At 40.3% G+C, this 17,572-nt stretch overlaps 1 long non-coding RNA gene across 5 annotated transcripts in view; it reads right to left on the bottom strand.

Moving 5' to 3' along the window:
- The window catches only part of LOC309628099, a 121,355-nt gene that overhangs the window by 42,277 nt on the left and 61,506 nt on the right, over nt 1–17,572 (bottom strand). Inside the window, exons 1-5 of one of the 5 annotated variants that reach the window (XR_014244160.1) lie at nt 12,982–13,074; nt 12,630–12,701; nt 12,055–12,160; nt 8,714–11,590; nt 3,913–3,981 (exon numbers count right to left, since the gene is read on the bottom strand). This is a non-coding gene — a long non-coding RNA (uncharacterized lncRNA). Of the gene's footprint in view, nt 1–3,912; nt 3,982–8,713; nt 11,591–12,054; nt 13,075–17,572 lie in introns of those variants that run through there. The other 4 variants (XR_014244159.1, XR_014244156.1, XR_014244157.1 and 1 more) reach the window with 4 other exon arrangements.

Raw genomic sequence — 17,572 nt, 5'->3', positions numbered from 1 at the left:
AGCTGGCCAGCGCTGGGGACTCATCTGCCACTGTGGAACAGATTCTATCGCCCTGCTCGACAGCAGATGGCTGCTCTGCACTAACCCATGTCGTACATCATTGCTGAGGGAGACACCACCATCGCTGTACAAATCACTAGCATCTTCGCTCCAATTCGCTAGGCTGGGGATTACGTGTGTGTGCTCAGATAGTCTCTGCTTTAATAATTTTTCAGCGAAGCGACCCTATTAGCATCTTAACAATGGAAAGGGGTGGGGTGAAGGGCCACCAGGGAGATTATGGTTAGATTTTTAATTAGATTGGGCATTTTAATTAGGTTGGGCAGAGCTTTTTCAAGGAGGTGAAAGCATTGTCTCCTCAAGCAAGCACCTCTCTGGCCTGTTTTAGCTTCCTTGATTCACAAGTTAGCCCCTCTTGAAATGCTTCTCTTATATTTTGTTTATCTGAGGCTGATAGTCTGGGCATCGGGCCCAGTTTAATATAATTTTTACTGTTGCTACCACATCCCCAATTCTATCGAGAGGGTTATTATCATGTTGTCTAAGACACCTTACCATGGCAATTACCAGGTCGGGTGCACACCTACGCTACTTTCTACCTCAGCCCTCCCCGGCGCTTTCTACTTCAAATTTCAGAAGTGAAGGTGACGCTCACTTCCATTTCACCGCGACAATGAGAGTCTGGGACTTGACAGCATAGCAAAGTAGACACTTGGCAATTATCTAGATCATTTGATTGAGATAGGCAAATAGTTGACATAATTGAGGTCCTGGAATATATCTGTGGGTCTAAAGAACATTGAAAATCCCCCAGTTGCTTATAATTGATTGTAAGTTATATAAACACATAGGCTGCTTTTACAACAAATTTGCTTTCCTAATTACGTTTTACATAATCTAATGCATTCATATTAGTTTGAATTCTCTAAGCATATACCAGCCCAAAGGTATGTTGCCTGGTAGGCAGGAGAGGAAAACTGACCACAGATGATCATCAGTGTAGAGTTGAAAGCTGACAATAATAATAAAGCTGCAGCACTGACAAAAGAAGATAAACATTGCAGCATTTGATTTGGAAAATGGTGTGTGTGTGTGTGTGTGTGTGTGTGTGTGTGTGTGTGCGCGTGAAGTTCCATTCCTGGTTTCAGTGCAGAGTTGGGTCAGGCCCTTAGGATGACTTTAGAACACAGGCATTGAAGGTGAGTGATTGTAATAATAACCCACTTCACAGGCATGGACGTTAGCCAATAGACATGCACATCTCTGGCTTCACACCAAGGCCTAAGGTGGAGCCTGAGCCTGGGCTTGTCCAGGAGGTTCACGCCTCCCGCAGACAGAGTCCTGCTGCAGAATTGTATCGCATTAACAATGCGACTTACTGGAAAAACAAATAAAATGCTTTAAATGTTTAAATGCATTTTCAAGTATTCATCCTCCAAATATTTAGACTCTGAGCCGACTGGGCCAAGAGCCCAAGCTTCCCGTGCATGCTGGATTGTTCCAACCCTCCCCCCAAGATCAGCAAACATATAGCAACCTAAAATATTATCATCTTGGAGCCGAAAAATAATTCCCCAGCTATTGCTCCAGGAAATCAGCTAGGTGTCTCTGTCCAAAGTCCTCCTTCGTAATGTCTGCGAGAGTTTATTACTTTTTAGTAAGTTTAAGAAATCCTTACAAAAGCCTCCCTGACGCTGTGGTCTGTGTCCACAGTGAAGCTTCAGCATAAAAAAGAATGGGAATGGAGAATTAGGAGTGGAGATGGGTAGGAAGAAAAGGAAGAAAGAGGGAGAGAGATGCAGAAAAAGCAACAAACAGCCTATTGAGGATAGAAGGCTTGGATGTCTGAACCAAGTCTTAAAAGAGGGGCTCTGAGTAAACCAGGGATTTTGTTTTTGTTTTTTCAGAGACGGGGAAAGAGGGCAAGAGTGTCAGAGGCTGATTGCCTTTTGCATTTAAATTTCTCTAAATTCAGTCATCATATAATATAGTCTCCTTTTCCCAGGCATATCTATACCAAAACTTCCTCTTTTTTAAGCCTCCACAGCAAAATAATCATAATAATAATTCATATCACTGCCAATAAAATTATCTAATTATAGAGTTTAGCCCTCTCATCTTTATCTAAGAAGTTCCACAAGATAAAATAAATACCTTTAATGTAGATTTTGATTCTAGATACTGGGTCAGTATTTAGTTCAGCTTTCCCAGTGTACTAGGTGGAACAGTGGAGTGAAATCTAACATACATTAAACTTTTGTAAGTTGGATTATATACGAGAGAAAGAGAGAGAGAGGGAATGGGTATTGGTCTTAAAAAGCATGTGCCCCAGAGTGAACATGAGACAGGACCAACAAATCTGTTCTGCCCTAGGTTTGTCTCCATGCCTACAGACCCTCCCAGTGCAGTCTTCTGCTTAAAATACACATTTTTCATATACATGACCTCAAAATGTAAGCTAACTGCTTCACTGGTACTCAAACAAGAAAACAGCTGTCTGCTCCAATGATAGAGGGAAAACTGGCTGAGAAATAGTCCATCAGGCTTTGGCATGGTACCTCCCTAAGAAAACTTCAAGGGAAGTTTTGATTATCTGTGATTTTCTTCTTGTGGCTGACTTCAGAACCTGGCCCTCCCAGCAGACACATCTCTGCTGAATGATTCCCCCCCTTGGCAAAGAGAAAATTTAAAAAGAAGTGGGGTCATTCTTCTGATGTCTCTGTGCCAGAACTAGAAACTTTGCTTTCTCCATCTCCACGCCCAACTGCAAAGCACACGACGATCTCTTTTGACTTTATTTGGGGGTACAAAAATGGTCCACGAACGAAAGGTATGGGAGACAGAGTCATTCAGGAATTCATTCTTTCCTTCATCAAATATTTGCCGAGTACCAGCAATGTATCAGGCTCAGGATTCCACAAGGAGCTACTGTTGAATCAAAAAGGGAACCAAAAGACCTAATCGCAACTTGGTTACACTCGACTTGTGAAGTTGGAGGAACTTCAACTGGAGATCCTTCCGGGTCTCAACTGTCTACTTGACTAAAAAAAGTGAAAAAAGTTGTGGCACATGAGTTCTAAAATCCCTCTCAGTAATAAAATTCTGCGAAATCAACGTAGAAATATTTTCTAAAACCTTAAAAGGACTAGAGGGCTTCCCTGGTGGCGCAGTGGTTGAGAATCTGCCTGCCAATGCAGGGGACACGGGTTCGAGCCCTGGTCTGGGAAGATCCCACGTGCCGCGGAGCAACTGGGCCCGTGAGCCACAACTACTGAGTCTGCGCGTCTGGAGTCTGTGCTCCGCAACAAGAGAGGCCGCGATAGTGAGAGGCCCGCGCACCGCGCTGAAGAGTGGCCCCCGCTTGCCGCAACTAGAGAAAGCCCTCGCACAGAAACGAAGACCCAACACAGCCAGAAATAAATAAATAAATAAATAATTAAAAAAAAAAAAAAAAAGGACTAGAACAAACTTCCTCGTGGCAACTTTATCTACTCCTGACAAGCACCGTGCCCTAAGCAGCTCTTTTCCTTCATCTCTGCTCTTACAGGTTACAGTTTCCTCTCCTCGCCCCCTCCACTATTGTACAAAGTAACACTGTACAAAACAATATAGCCATCAACCCCTCCTTCTCCTCCTCTCCGACTCCCACAGCTTCCAAGTAGACATGTGTACAAAATGAAGGGATTTCTTCCGAAATGTTCTCTGTCATAGATGCTGTTGTTCAGGCCCTGTCAGGGTGATTTAGGCTTCAGTGTTTTGATTAAAAGTAAAGATAGCTACACTGTGGACAAAAGATATGGAAATAGATCTCTTGTAAGATTAATCACACTTTCGGATTGAGCAAATGCTTCCTTTTCAATGACTGCATCATCTGTAACGTGGCTTTTGTGTCATATCATCACGCATACAGACCTGTTCACGCTTGGTTGTTAAATCTCCATAGTAATGGCTTGAGCATCAGTTGTCTTTATTCAATCTTACCTAAAAAAATAATAATAAAACACTTGGTTACACGAAGGGAAAAAAAATCCTATAACATGTTTGTGCTATTATATCAGAGAATGTTTACCAATATTCCTTTAGGCAATACCTCCTTCTTAGTTGTTCTATTCAGTTAATAACTACATATCTGAAGAAGATATATTCAATCAGTAGTTGTGCTTAATTCACTCCTGAGCATTAAGGAGAAGACTAAAAGTGTAAAATTTCCAGAAGTTAAGGGCGATAGAGCGGAAAATCAGAACGCTTGAATCTGAATCCCACTTTTATAGCTTACTAAATATTTGATCCCAGGGAAGGTACTCAGTTATTCTGGACTTTATATTCCCCACAAGGACATTAATAACTCCTACATTGTCTTCCTCACAAAAATTTTGTGAAGATAAACTGGTCTGTAAGAAGAGGAAGAAAGTATTACACTTATATAATGCTTACTTGCCAAGCACTTCACATATTCACTCATTTAATCCTTACAATAATCCCATTTTACAAGAAATCACATCACTGAGAGGTTAAAGGATTTGCTTATAAAAGATGGAGCTGGCACTCAAACCGAGACAGAATCCATGCATTTACCTCCATATGATAATCAGTTATACAAAGGGCGCTACTAAAATGTTTCAATGCATTAAAGGGGGGGAAGAACTTTTGTTCACCTTCTCCCACTTTGAATGGAAATGTGGTGAGGGGAAGACCAATGTCTGCAATATTTTTAGTGCACATAATTAAAATGATTTTCCTAGGTTAATAGCATTAAAATTTCACATTTTGTGGTTTTCTCACAAAGTTATAATGCTTTGGACTTATTAGACTTAAAAATATCATGTATTTATGCAACAATCCCACATTTTCCTCTTGAATTTGCATTCCAACAAATTAAAATAATTTTTCAATATCCCGTCAATACAAAGCGCTGAACTCAAGGGAATCTAGCATCTCTTGCTTTCTGCTTGCCTCTATAAAGCAGGCAAAAACTTGAAAACCAGAGGCACCAGCAAACTTCCAGCCAACAAAGGCAGTCATTATGTTTTCTGCACTTAGGAGCTTTTACTCTGCCAGGCAGATACAGAGAGTACTGATCTCCTTCCAACTCCCAAACCTCTTCACTTCCTCTTTCTCCTTCTCTCTGTCTAGGGCCTTTTGAGCGAAATGGCCAATAAGCCCCTTGTTTCCCATCTCTGCAGGAACAAGTGGGTGCTACTCTCAGTGTCCACCAAACCATAAGTCCTTTGAGGATACAGGAAGACATCCACCAATCTCAAGATCAAAATGCAACAAAAGGAAATCTGCAAGCTGCCCACCATCCTGTTCTCTTACAAAAATGGCAGAATCTCTGGGGAGAGCAAGCGGTTTACTTCCGCATGGTATATATACTTACCAAAGGTTCAAGAATACTTAATTTTACTTTTAAAAATGTTCTAATTGTTTAATAAACTACACTATTAGGAATTGGATACTTTGATACACATACTCTCTCTGAACTTCATAGTAATCCTTCTCTTCACATTAGTAGGAGCCAGCGATAGGATTTGAACTCATGTCCAGCAGACTCCAAGGCTCCTGCTCTTTCCTTAACAACAGACTGTCCCTGACTGGATTCCAGGGATCACGGAGTAGTCATTTATGATCATATTTTCTTGATTAGTTTATTCTACGTTCTAAAATATGTGTAATTCTACATTTCCAGGCAAACAACACAAAAAAAGATCTAGAGAATGGGAGGGAAATTTTTTTTCTTAATTTTTCAGGCTTTAATCATGAAAAGCAACACATCCACTCCAAACACACTCTCCCCCTTTGATTTTGTGAGTCCTGTAATGTTTCCCTGGCCCCAACTGGTAGGAAGGGGCAATTGGGTAAACCCAGAGAGGGCTGTCAACAGACAAAAAGTCAACAGAAAAGATCAATTTGAAAATAAAATGGTTGAAGATGGCATTGACCACTGGAAAATCAGAGTAGCCGTCTCTTTTTAACATGTCAGCATGCTGTTCTCCAGCCTTTAATTTGCCTGCATTGTCCAACAAAGTAGGAACACCCAAGGGAACAGGACCTTATCACCTCTCTTGCCAACCTCTCTTGCCTTGTCCCTACTCCCAAGGACAAGCCAGCGGAATTCAATCCCAAAGATAAGAGTTTAGTCCTGCTACCTCTGAACTGGCCCTGGGCCAACACAACAACCCTGGCATCTGTATTGTCGCTCCCCTCCACATGGCTGTTTCCATGAAGAAAACATTCCTCATCATGCAGTAGGAACTGGGTCATCACAACTAATAACCCACCAGTTAAAAGAATGGGCTCTGCATTCTCTTCCAAGTGTGAGGGTATCCTGTGATACAGGGTAAAGTGTCCACAGCAATATTCTTCCTCAACAGGGAGGTGGTGGGGTGAGGTGCTCGATCCCCAAGAAAGTCCATCAGGAAAAGAAGGCCAGCTTAAGAGCATTTCATGTTGCCCAACAAGTCTAACTTAAATCAGGAGTGGTTAATACTTGTAGGTATAATATCTATCATTAGTTATTCAGGAAAGCTACATGGGAAGTCACTACCAGGTCAGATGGCCCAAAGCATGCAAGGCAATTAAGCAGCAGAATGAAGGTGACAGGAGGCAAGAGTGTTGCCCAAGAAGTTGACATGCCCAGCGTGGCTGGATATGAAACAAGCCTCCTGATAGCTGAACGTGTTTTGAAATACTTGTAAACTACTTGGGTAAACATCTCCCATTCTTGTGATAGACGGAAATTACCAAGGAAAAATATACTAAACCACTCAGCCAAAATAAAATTTGATGAAGAATGGTAACATCCACAATACTGAATGCCCTTGGAGCTCTTTGATCTGTGCTTTTCTAAGTTTGGCTCAAGGCCCCGTTAAAACCAAGGAGTTTATGTTTGGGCCAATAAATAGAGCCAATAAAAGTCACTCTTGGACTGGGAATGCGTGGAACATAGGTCATTAATGGTGTTTGGTGACTGTGAATGCTGACAGTAGTACTGCTAAGTATATACAGCTCCCTTCACACCCTAGATGAGAGGGCCGGTAGCACCGAAGAGAGAAAACAAGAGCAAAACCTACCCCCAGCCCCAGCATTGAAATTTTATTTGACAAATATGCATTGAGCATCTACTAGGTGCCAGACAGAGCTTAAGCAGGAGGCATCCACAGATGAGTAAGAAGTAGACCCAGCCCATGAGACTCCAGACTAGAAGGAAGTCAGTTATGTGCCCCCAGCCATGATACAGGTCAGACTGTGATGAGGGCTAAGCAGAAGAAAGAGTAATTAACTCTACGTGGAAAGATTCTAGCAGGCTTTACAGAGGAAGTGCTATTTAGCTGAACCATAAGGAATGAGTGAAAAAACCAACAGCCAGAAAAGGGTGGTATTCTGAGCAGAGGACACAAGCTAAGCAAGTCGCAGAAGAGCTGAGGGGCAGAGGCAGCTGGGGAGAGAGTGCTAGGATTCTGATGTGGAAGGAATTCAAGGCCTGAGGCTGGAAAGGTAACTCAGGACAGACTGCAGATGGTCTGTGATGACTTGTGACACATGCACTTGACCTCATTTTGTAGGCAGGGAATTGTAAGCATTTTATATATTTATATTTAATTTTTAATTTTTATATTTGAAATATTTATATTGTCAAGTGATTCTTAGGAGGAACTTGAATGCATAGAACAAAGAGACGTGATGTTTTATTAGTGAAATTTTTTTTTTTTCCACACTGCGTGGCTTGTGGGATCTTAGCTCCCTGACCAGGATTTGAACCTGTGCCTTCGGCAGTAAAGGCGCAGAGTCCTACCCACTGGACCACCAGGGAATTTCCTACATTTGCTTATTCTTATATCAACTAATGAGAAAAAATATAAATTGTTTGCACATCGATCAAGATTTTTTTTTTCTAGTGCAAGTGACAGATAACCCCATCCAAACTAACTCAGGGAAGAAAAACAAAAAGTGAGGGAAGAGAAAGATTTATTGACTCGTGTAAATCCAGAAGTGGTTCTGGGATTCCAGAATCAGTTGACTGAGGGGCTGAAGGAATACCATCAAAGCTGTCTGTCCATTTCTCATCTCCATGTCCCTCTCCATGGAGACATGGAGAATGGCGGCTGCTCCATTCTCAAGATGGGCTTCCTCCCTGTGGCAGTCCCTGGCAGATCCAGGCTTATAACCATATTCACAAGTTGCAATCTCCTTCCCAACAGGACCCAACACAATCTCAGAGCTAAGCCTCAGTGGCCTGGCCTGACTCACATGCCCATCCCTGGCCCCGTCACTGCGCCCTGGACCATGGTACACACTGAATGGTCACGGTGGGTCCTGTGTCCCCCCAGAGTCTTCATGGACTCAGAGTGGAGACAGATGGTCTCAGAGGAAAACTGAGGTGCCATTACCTGGAGAAGAAGGAAAGATGCTGGGCAGGTTAAAATAACACAGTCTACTCTAATTTGCAGATAATATGCAAACATTTTAAATTTGGGTTAAGGAATGACAATTGCAGGCTTATATCAGCCTTAACATCTAATTTGCGTCTGTATTTTATTCTATTTGCATGGTATTGAGAAAATCCTGATTCATATAGCTGAGCAGTTCCAAATAGTAACTTTTTCAAACAGTGTACCTGGAACACTTAGGATACTCTTTAATTCAATTTTTGCCGAAGTTTAAAAGCAGGCTGTACGTTTGAGCAATACGCAATTCCATTTCAAAGTTTACTTACCTAAACTGTGAAGAGGCTCCTCTGCTAATTTAAGTGTTCGCTGGGAAGAGGTTTTTCAGATATATCTGCAGTATGTGATGAGTAATTCAGCAGTATCATTTTCATTTATTTTTAATTTATTTTTATTGCAGTATAGTTGATGTATAATATTATACAGGTTACAGGTATACAACATAGTGATTCATAACTTTTAAAGGTTATACTCCATTTATAGTTATTATAAAATATTGGCTATATTCCCTGTGTTGTTCATTATATCCATGTAGATTATTTTATACCCAATAATTTGTACCATAATCCCCTACCCCTATATTGCCCCTTCCCTCTTCCCTCCCCCTCCTGGTAACCACTAGTTTATTCTCTATTTCTGTGAGTCTGCTTCTTTTTTGTTATATTCACTAGTTTGTTATATTTTTTAGATTCTACATGTAAGTGATATCGTACAGTATTCCTCTTTCTCTGTCTGACTTATTTCATTTATAAGTCAGACAGAGAAAGACAAATGCCCTCCAAGTCCATCCATGTTGCTGCAAATGGCATTATTTCATTCTTTTTTATGGCTGATAGTATTCCATTGTGTGTGTGTGTGTGTGTGTGTGTGTGTATATATATATATATATATATCTCTCACATCTTCTTTATCCCTTCATCTGTTGATGAACACTTAGACTGCTTCCATATCTTGGCAATTATAAATAATGGTGCCATGAATATTAGGGTGTGTGTATCTTTTCAAATTAGTGTTTTCATTTTTTTCAGATATATACCCATCAGTGGAATTCCTGGATCATATTATAGTTCTATTTCTAGTTTCTTGAGAAACCTCCATACTGTTTTCCATAGCGGCTGCACCAATTTACATTCCCACCAACAGTGCAGGAGGGTTCCCTTTTCTCCACATCCTTGCCAACATTTATTTGTGTTCTTTTGGATGATAGCCATTCAATATCATTTTTTTTAAACTCAGATATCTCAGTAACTGTGGTTCAAAGTTTGAACACAGTAAAATAAATGTTTTGCAATTTGAGTCACAATTTTAAGTTTCATCTTAACTGCTGACAGGTTATCATCAATGGTAGGCGTGGTGATACTGCAACCCCACATGGCCAGACTGAACTCATTCAGCTTATTAAAATACAGCAGCAAGCTGATGCAACTCTGTTGTATCAAAGCACTGTTTTGCTAAGTTTCTTTTCAGAAAAATTAATTAGTGATTTCTTGTCTCATTTGAAATAGGAAAAATAACTCCTTGCCCTAAGACAGTGGATAAATGTTACCAGGAAAAAAATTCTGGCACTCACAACCTATTATGTTCCAAATAGCTTTGGAAATCTGAAATTTAGAGATCATGTCCTATTGAACTGACAATGTAGAGAGTACTATTAACCACTGTTTAAAAGATGCTATCTCCTTAAGAGCTAAGCCTTCTCTACTCAACCTGCGAGTGCCTTTTCTAAAATCACATTTCAGCAAAGTAGTTCCTCAGCACTTTGTAGCAGCACTGTGGCCCTTCTACACTGTTGTATTTATCTTGGTGTGGATGGCATGCTTCCTTTCCTAGACTGAAAGCCCCAAAGTGCTGGGGATTTGTCTTATTGTGTGCTTTCTCCCCATAGAGCTTAGTATAACATATACTATGAGCTTAGTGTCATGTCTGATATGAGGCAGACTCGATAAATGTTATATATATTTTTAAATGTGTTTTTAATTTACAACAAAATTAAAGGAGAATATTTGTCTAGCCATTGTTTCGAATAAAATTTGTGAGATTAAAAGTTTTGATACCTTTATTAATAGCAGACAAAACAATAAACCAGACATGTACTTCCTTTAGAGAAATGTTCTCTAATTGAGCTCCCTGTGTTTTGAAGGCTGTTTTGGCCACATGCACACTCATACTCCTCGCCAGTCATTCATTCATGAAACAATTAGTATGTACACACTACGTAATAATGTATGTCCTAGTTGCTGAGGGTGTTTTAAAAAGGCATAGAACACGGTCCTTGACCTCAGGAGTTTAGTCAGGGAGAATCCCAAAAACGAATCATCATAATGCCACCTGATACGTGCCATAATAGAGATATGAATATTACGTGCTGTTGACCAGGCTCTTTCAGGTTGCCAGGAAAAGAGACGTGCTCTGGTGACTTGGGTGAATGTGATGCGTTGTAAGGATACATGAGGAAGTGGGGAAGAGCAGGAAGCAGTTTTAGCAGCTGCCTGACGGAGCTGGGAATGTCACTCAGGACATAGTACACCTCCAGCCACCTGTTTTCCTTGACATTGCTTCAGCAGTGGGCATCTGTTGTTCCCTCTCTATCGCTCTGCCAATGTGGTGACTCAGCTACATTCTGCCTCTGCTTTCTCTGCTTGTACTGCCACATACTGTCTGTATTTCTTTTCTCTACTCCATTGCTCCTGTTTCGTTGTGGCTCCCACTGCCGTGTAGACAGGACTTTTGGACTCCTCTCTGGGTGTCTGCCCATTTCTGCCCAACCTTTTGGCTTAGTCCCCCCCAATAGGTCTCAAATTCAAATTGTGTGAAAGAGGCTTTGTTTGATTGGCCAGTCATCATCCAGGATACAGTGACCACGTTGGGTGGAGTTCTTGCATCAGCCAGTCTCATTGGCTACTGGACATCCCAGGTACAACCGCCTTTGGGTCAAGCATCAATTCTCTGTTCAGTCCGCTGTAGCCAGGGAAGCAGGGCTCCGGTTTACATCATGTCAACCATGCACAGAGCACTGTCTGAAGCAGCTTGCATCGCAAGAGGGTATGGTTCATCCTGGCGATCACATCAACTGACTTTTCTGCAGAACAATGTCCTAGTGTATTGCTAGCCATCTTGAGTTTGACTATTTCAACTGTTCAACTTTTCTACAAATAATGTCAGACAAAATGTTATAACAATTATAACTTGTTAGTACATTTTTAAAAGTTATTTTAAATACATAAGAATTAAAACTATTTGAATACCCCACAAGAAAAAAATAGTTGAAAAAATCATATTTATAAGCAGGAATATTATACAGCCTTCCAAAGGATCATGATTTGGAGAATATATGATGACAAAGAAAAATGCTGACTGATACAATGTTAAATAAAAATTAGTACATATAAGTTATATAGTATTATTAGTGAATTAATCATACACTCAGCTCTGGAATTGAGAGAGAATAAACTGGAAAGATGAGTTAACAGGAACTCTGGATGGTGGGGTGATGTGTGTGTTTAAAAGTTCTTTCATATGCATTTTTGTATTTCTCAACATTTCAAAGGTAAAAAAACAAAAAACCACACAACTATAGGATACATAAAGCAGTATAAAAGACCACACTTACTTAGTAGGTAAAGCCCATAAATTGGTTTGACAAAACATACAAGATCCTTTGGATCCTGCTTCCAGTAAAAAGTGAGATTTCCTTTCTTATTCATGACCCATAACAGCTAAGAAAACAAAGATGACAATGAAATCAAAAGCATGACAGAATAATGGGATACATAGTGGCTAATCATGCATCCTGTGCTGTAGTATTCTTAGGAGGATGTCTGGGTTGTCAAAATATAGTTCCTGCTTGCCCCAATCATTTATTCATAGACCACAATGGAATGGGTTTCAGGGGATGCAAAATGGGAGACAGCCAGTCTGTGAACAACTGTAATCCCAAGCGAAAAAGTACTAACAGAAGATAATGCGAAGGAGGGCAAAGGCCCCTAAAACATGGCTAATTCTGCCTGTGAGAGTGAGGGAAGAATTTAGAAAGTTGCTGACATTTGATGTGAGCCTTAAGAAATATTAATTGAATTTTCAGGGAGCTGAATAAAGGGCACCTTACTTCTATTCCTGAATTCTAAACTGGAATAGAATAGAAGAATGAAATAGAAGAATAGGGTAGGTGGGAGACCAAGCTATCACCTTTACTTGATGAAGTTGAAAGTGAAGAATAAGCCTGTCTGACTTCAGGTAAGTGGATTTCCAATTCTAAACCTGGAATTAGACAGATTTATCCATGCAGTCACCAGAATTGCATTACCACACAGGCTTTCTGATAGAGGGCAAGACTCCTATAAAACCTACAATAGGAGAATCAGAGCAGAACACATATTCTCAGCAGGCAGGTTCACCACCCCCCTCCCAAAAAAAAGTAGAGGAGGAGGCTGAAATGTACATGCTCTGTGCAGCGGGTTGAATGGTGACCCCTTCCCCACCCACACACCCCCCCACCTCAAAATACGTGTCCACTCAGAATCTGTGACTATGACCTTACTTGGAAAAAAGCTTCTTCACAGATGTAATTAAATTAAAGATCTTGAAATGAGATCATCCTGGGGTAGGCTGGTCCCTAAATCAAATGGCAAGTGTCCTTAAAAGAAAAGGGCAGAAGACAGAGAGAAGAGGGTCAGAGATTGTACTGATGCATCTACAAGCCAAGGACCACCAAGGATTTGGGCGACCACCAGAAGCGGGGAGAGGGGCACTGGACAGGTTGTTCCTCAGAGTCTCCAGAAGGAACCAAACCTGTCCACACCTTGGTTTCAGACTTCTGGCCTCCAAAACTGCAAAAGAATAAACTTCTATTGTTTTAAGCCACTCGATTTGTGCAAATTTGTTACAACAATTCTGAGAGACTAATACACTCTGTTTTTTCTTCTAAACTCAGCCATCTGTGAGTAGGGAGAGGCCAGATTATTTCCCTAGTGGAGCTTTCTCCACATAAAAGGAAATATTATGAATGGGAAAGACACATCTTCCCCTAAAATAATAATAAAAGTTGCTAACATTTTTTGAGTGCTTGTCATACCAGCTATTGTTCTGAGTAGTTTCATAAAGAATACAGTAGAGGACTATTGACGAGAAGGGACTTCCAAGCCAAGGGGAAAACTCTGTGGGGTTTTCCCAACCCATACACTTCCTCCTCTGTTCCTATATGACTTCCACCCATTTCATGGGCATTTGGTCCAGGGCTGCTGGGATTTACAACCTTGGGTCCCACATCCTCTATTCACAGAGATAGGAGAGCGTTTGTTTAATTATAAAATTTCTGTAAATACCATATAATGCTTATGAAAAAATTGATGTATTAGTCTCCAGAGAAACAGAACCAAAGGCCGCTAATTTAAATGTTAATCTGATCTTAAAAATATCTTCACAGCAACATCTAGACCAATGTTACACCAAACAACTTCTGTGCCATAGCCTAGCCGAGTTAACATATAAAATTAACCCTCACAATGGACTTTTTTTCTTTTTTTTTAATTTATGTTTTCTCTTAAATTGTAGTAAAATATATACAACATAAAATTTACCATTTTAATCATTTTTAAGCGTACAATTCAGTGACATTGAGTACATTCACACTGCCGTGCAGAACTTTTTTCATCTTGCCAAACTGAAACCCTGTGTCTATTAAACAGTAACTCCCCATTTCCCCTCCCCCAGCCCCAGGCAACAACCATTCTACTTTCTGTCTCTATGAATTTGACTATCTAAGTACCTCACAGAAATGGAATCATACAGGCTTTGTCCTTTTGTGACTGGCTTATTTCACTTCAAGGTATCTTCAAGGTTCACCCGTGTTTTAGTGTGTGTCAGAATTCCCTTCTTTTTTATGGCTGAGTAATATTCCACTGCATGTACATACCACATTGTGTTTCTCTGTTCATCTATCAGTGGACACTTGGGTTGCTTCTACCTTTTGGTTATCGTGCATAATGTTGCTATGAACATGAGTGTGCAAATTTCTGTTTGAGACCCTGCATTCAATTCTTTTGAATACCTAGAAGTAGAATTACTTGATCATACGGTGATTCTGTTTAATTTTTTGAGGAACTGCCATACCATTTTCCACAGTGGCTACACCATTTTACTATGATCTAGTCAGCATTTTCAAACTGGTTTCAGGAGACAGGATTAACAGTTGCTTAAGGTAACACATACACATTAATGCTCAGACTGTAGCCATACACCCACCCCAAAGTGAACAAAGCATTCAACAAGCAACCAAAATAAATTATGGATACTGCAGTTGACTATCCAGTCTTCATTCAGTCTTTCTTCTTCCCTAAGAGAATTCTAATTTTATTCAGTCACTTTTCTCTCCTCTACAGTGTCATGTGCCTCAGGGGAAACTAACCTCATTTTCAGGAATGGGTCTGATTGGCCTCAGGTGAATATTGCCCTGTCAGGAGTTAGGTCGTCCTTAGGCATGTGGCTCAATTTGGACCAATAAAATGAGAGTGAAATTGGTAGTGGGGCTTCTGGTAAAGTGTGCCTCATTCCTGGGAAAGTACCATAAGAAGAGACCCTTTCACTTCTTCCTCTAGACCTTGTCATTTCTGCATGTAATTCTTGGAATTGTTATAGCCAGGCTGCCGCTAACATGAAGGTAAAGCCAATATCAACCATGGAACAGTGGACGAGAATGTAGGTGCTTCATGTTAACATCACTGAAATGCTGAATTAACTCACTCTGGAGCCCATCCTACACACTTTGGTCTACTCGATGACAGAACAAGTTGGTAAAAATATCCGGCCTTCCATGAAAAAGTAACGTGGTTATAAATATGTGAATCATGAAAACACAGAAAAGGATAAAGGAGAACAAAATATAAATTGCTCACTATCCCACTGTATTAGTCAGGGTTCTTGGTTGCCAGCATCAGAAACCAACGCTGCTTCATTTAAGTAGAAAAGTAATGTGTCGGAAGGATTATTAAGGAGCTGACAAATCCAAAGGCAGGAGAACCAGTATTCCTTCCCATGGGATCCAGTACCAAGCTCATCCCAATGTACAAGATGACACCAATGGAGTCAGAAGCACCACAGTCACTGCCACCATCATCATTTCTGCTGTCACTAGCACCACCCCCATCATTGTTCCACTATCATCACCTCCACTCCTACTGTGATGATCTGCTTGCTGACTGTCCAAATGTCAAACCATGGCTGGGACTTGAGGATGCAAGTCAAGAGCCTAGGGAACCAAATGTAAGGAGGCATATACTCTCAGGGTCATACAAATGCAAATCAGCACTTCCAGGACTTTGAAAATGCATGCCTCCTTAAATTTTACACTCTAGCACCCTATATGCCTCACTTGCCTCACCTTATCCCAGGTCCTGTGTCACACACCCAAGTTTTGAGGTTTCAGGTGGAAGCTTCAATGTACAAGCCCAGTTCATATGACCACACCCTGGTCGCTAGGCAGTGAGCAAAGGAAGGGTTTCCCCTTTCAGCTTCCACAGACAGCTAGGGCAAGGTACTCTACCAAAACTCAACACAGTGGGGAATTGCCCCCAACCAGGAATCACCTCCAAGATAATCATAGTTAACACAGTTTGGAGGCAGTGCTTTCAGGCTTTCTTCCATGCATATACACTGGGGGTGAGTGCAAAAAATGATTTTATATTTCTTAGTTTTTTTGTTCTTAGAAAAGAATATTCTAAGGTGGAATTTACCCAAGATGTTCTCCTAACCAGCATCACACCCTGGTGTCTGAACTATATCACCCCTGCAATATGTGACTCTGAAATAAAAAAATTAAGCCAATCATATGTTAGATTTACGCTCTTATTACTAATATTTGATCATTGACCAATTACCCAAGTTGTTAATTCTTTTCTAAAATCATTGTGGTTTTCCTTTGAAAGTCCTGTCATAGATATTTAAGTTGTTGTAGGCAAGAGGATTGACAATCCCAAACACCCCACACCCACAAGCGTGCTCTTGACAAAATCCTATCAAAGGATCAAAACACTATAAAAGAAACCCAGAGTGTGGGATTCACTAAACGTGCTGGCTGATTTCACTTTAAAAGTGTTACTTATAGAAAGAGGAAAAGCTTTTGAAGTGTAAGCAGTTTAACACGGAGAGAAAATAGTCAAACAAATCATAAATGGAAGGAAACTGTAGAACAATGTGATTTTCAAACTTGCTTTTCGGGGTAACTTCTTCTTTTTTTAAACTGTGTTTACTTTAAATGTACTTAGTTTAATCTTTCTCAAAGCATGGTCAGAAGTCACTTTTTTAAAAAATTTCACTTTCTTTAATGGTGAAAAATAATTACCCAGGCCTTATCTGCAGGCTTACTTGTAGTTTTACTTTGTCTTCATAAAGCTGATTCAGCTGACAGTTGCTAAGGTGATGGCCTTTTTACAAGACATTTTATTTATGGAGCATAGTTAAAGGAGAGGCATATTTTACTTGAGACTTTCTAGAAAAACGATACTTGCATTTGCCATATATGTCACTCCGGGTCAAATTTTAAACACAGGAGAACTAATAGATATTGTTGTGACTTAATTAAATCCAGGACAAATGTACTCTGTAAACAAAAGCTTTAAAGTTTCCTAGCGGGTGGCTGTTTTCATCCCTTTACTCTTTGACTGCTTAAGACTGTGAAACTCAGGCTTCATCAGTGGCCTCTAAGATTTAAAGAAATATATTTTGTATTACATGGCTCAAGAAGCAGACATAAGTAGTCAAAATAAGAATCACTTTTTTAAAAAATCACTTAACAAGAGTTTTTTTTTTAATTTACTTGAAATTTCCTTGAGCCAAAAACATCCTACTAGTTGAATTCGTTTTATGTTTGCACAGGTGTTTACCATAGATTGTTGTTGTTGTTGTTGTTATTATTAAAGGAATCACTGAAAATGGTAAGAATATCCAGAACGATAAACCCAAAGCCACTTTCTGGGTAGAACTACTTGCCCTACATTCAATGTTGCTAAGCCTCTGTATTTCTTGAGGGAAATACATGCATAGCTCACCACCTCTAATTCCCATCTTCCTACCCAAAAGCTACTAATATGAGGTTGATAGGCAGAGCTTTTCAATCTACTTATCCTCAGGCACAG

This window comes from Balaenoptera borealis (genome assembly GCF_965194805.1).
Source record: "Balaenoptera borealis genome assembly, chromosome: 4".
NCBI lineage: Eukaryota > Metazoa > Chordata > Mammalia > Artiodactyla > Balaenopteridae > Balaenoptera > Balaenoptera borealis.
Note: the sequence above shows the minus strand (reverse complement) of the source record. Positions and strands in the feature narration are given on the sequence as shown.